The 2,500-nt window shown below is 53.7% G+C and overlaps 1 protein-coding gene across 13 annotated transcripts in view; it reads right to left on the bottom strand.

Moving 5' to 3' along the window:
• The window catches only part of LOC135107730 (uncharacterized), an 83,367-nt gene extending 81,287 nt beyond the window's left edge, over window positions 1–2,080 (bottom strand). For 3 of the 13 annotated variants that reach the window (XR_010271936.1, XR_010271937.1, XR_010271938.1), the window contains exon 1: window positions 338–484. The gene's annotated coding sequence lies outside the window, so the exon portion shown is untranslated. Of the gene's footprint in view, window positions 1–337 lie in introns of all 13 variants that reach the window. The other 10 variants (XR_010271942.1, XR_010271943.1, XR_010271944.1 and 7 more) reach the window with 8 other exon arrangements.
• Window positions 2,081–2,500: the final 420 nt, after the last annotated feature.

The following is a 2,500-nucleotide window of genomic DNA, read 5'->3' as shown; positions in this document are numbered from 1 at the left end:
TTTCGCGGCTTGTCCCTGCAGCGTTAGGGCGACCAACACAGCAACGCCACGCCCCCGCCCACATCCGGAGGTCAGCGGGCGTCCTGCGGGTGGGGCGGGGCGCGGCGGGGACGTAAGGAGCCCCAAGCCATCCGTTAATGTCTTAGTGGGGCCACAGGTGGTAAGCAATGTGGGGCGGCGGGGGTGAGGGGAGAGGCACAGGGGACGGGAGGGGGAGGCGGGTGAATGAGGTTGTAAACAGTGGGCGTGGGAACATTAGGCAGAGACAATGGGAGAGGAGGCGAAGGAAAACAGACACGGTGAGGAAGAGTGACAAGTCCGGACGGCCGCCTCTCACCTTGCTCCTGACGACGCCCCTGTAGAGGCTCTGCGCCGTGGAGGGCTTCCTACGCCGGCTGCGGGCGGGAGACACCTGCAGTGCCTCCACCAGCGACGACATCCTCCTCCTGTAGTCCTCACCTCCTTGCCGTGATCACGATCCTCGACACGCCGCCGCCGCGACACCCTCGTCTCGTGTTAGCGGGCGGTGGCAGCGGCGGCGGCGGCGGCGGCGGCATCAGTTCCTCGCCCTGGGGAACGCCGCCTAACACACGCCCCGCTGCACCGTGCACGCCGCTCGCCGGGCACACACACGCAACACACCTGACCACTCACTGCCTGGAAGCACGTCTCGCCTCCTCACGCCAGCATTTCTCTCCTTCAGCGATCACATTACTTCAGAAACACGTGAAAAACACAGCGTGGGCCAAACACAGCATAACACAGAGAGGGCGGCATCGCTGCTGTCCTCCCGGAGCACGGTATAGGTACAGCAGCCGCGTGGAGTGTCAGGCCAGGGGCACCACGCACACCCAACAGAGGGGTGCCAGAGTCGCGGTGGCACCGAGAATATCCGGAGGGACGGCAGAACACGGCGGCGTACGTCTCACCTTCACCGTCGCTTAGTGTCAACTCAGGCGAGTCGGTCGCAGGCAGGGTTGCCAGGTCAGCGGCAGTATTTTCGCGCACTTTTACTCCAAAAAGAGCCCAAAACCCGCGGACTCCACCCTCCAAAAGAGCTCAAAAAGAGCCCAATATTTTATGAATAATATGCATAATAATATTATGCATGAATAACATGCATAATAATAGCAAGCCACCTTGTGTCAGACAGCTGCTGCAACAACATCTTGAGGGGCTGTTCTCCCACATTGATGGTAGCGTACACCTCTGCATATTTTTCTGCTGTCGGAGAGAGCTATTCGAAAAATACTTATATGTCTGCGATACCATGAACTCAAGGTGGGAAGGTAGTTTTTTCATGGCATACGACATGCATAATTGTAACGAGTGGCAAATGCACTTGATGTGTGTAACCTCCGGATTTATTTCACGTAATCGTGAGGTGACGGAGTTGTGTGCTCCGGACATTGTGTTACAGCCATCACTTGCCAAACCAATACACTTTTTTATGTCTAGATTTACCTTTTTTTTTCAGGAACTCAAGCAAAGATGCTGTAACAGCCTCAGCAGTGCTTCTATCGAGTTCAACAAGTCCCAAGAATGATGTTATGATTCTTTTCTGTTCGTAACTTGGGTACCGAACAACAACAACAACAACAATACACAGCTTTTTCTTCCTATTATTGTCAGTACTTTCGTGTATTATCAATGAATATTCACTTTTGCCAATGTCACAACACAGTTCCTTCAGCATACACGGTGCTAACACTTTGTTGTCTTGAGCCCGTCCTCTTGTTCCCACTCTTTACAGTATTTTTTGCTGTATTTCGACCACTTGCTCATGTTCACGTGCATACGTACACACGTATGCACGTGGCCTGCATCCAGTATACTTGTATCTCCTCCAGGCAGGCTGAGGCAGCTACGAGGCTGAGAATAAATAAAGTGGCTGTGTTTCAGTGTGTGTGCTGTGAGGTGAATGTGGAAATTATGGGTGCGGCATGCAGGTGTTCAGGATGGATGCCCTACAGTCTTAATGAGGTCATGCGGCCCTAGTAGTAATCCCCTTAGGGAGAGGGGAGACTTGTTCACACCACCCTTCTTCTGCTGGCTGACCTGGCGCCACTCCTTATCATACGAGTGAGTCTACTCCCTGATTTGGTATGTCGGGAAGGCAAGAGTATATTATATATTTTCAAATATAAGTAGCCCAGAAAATAGCCCAACTGCGGTAAAAAGAGCCCAAAAAGCGCCAAACCGCGGAAACCATGTTTTTCACGCCCAATACCAGGAAAAAGAGCCCAATTGGGCGAGAAAACCACGGACCTGGCAACTCTGGTCGGTCGGGACCCATGTGTGTGTGTGTGTGTGTGTGTGTGTGTGTGTGTGTGTGTGTGTGTGTGTGTCGCTACACGCTGCCCGCCACCAGGCACCCACCAACGGACGCACGCACTCACGCAGCGTAAAGAGAAGAGAGGCCCTCGCGCCACCCATGCAGGTATTGGAGTCCTACGAGTGTGACAACCTTACCTGGGTCACTGAAGACAGGAAGGAGGCG

Source organism: Scylla paramamosain, chromosome 15, assembly GCF_035594125.1.
Source record: "Scylla paramamosain isolate STU-SP2022 chromosome 15, ASM3559412v1, whole genome shotgun sequence".
NCBI lineage: Eukaryota > Metazoa > Arthropoda > Malacostraca > Decapoda > Portunidae > Scylla > Scylla paramamosain.
Note: the sequence above shows the minus strand (reverse complement) of the source record. Positions and strands in the feature narration are given on the sequence as shown.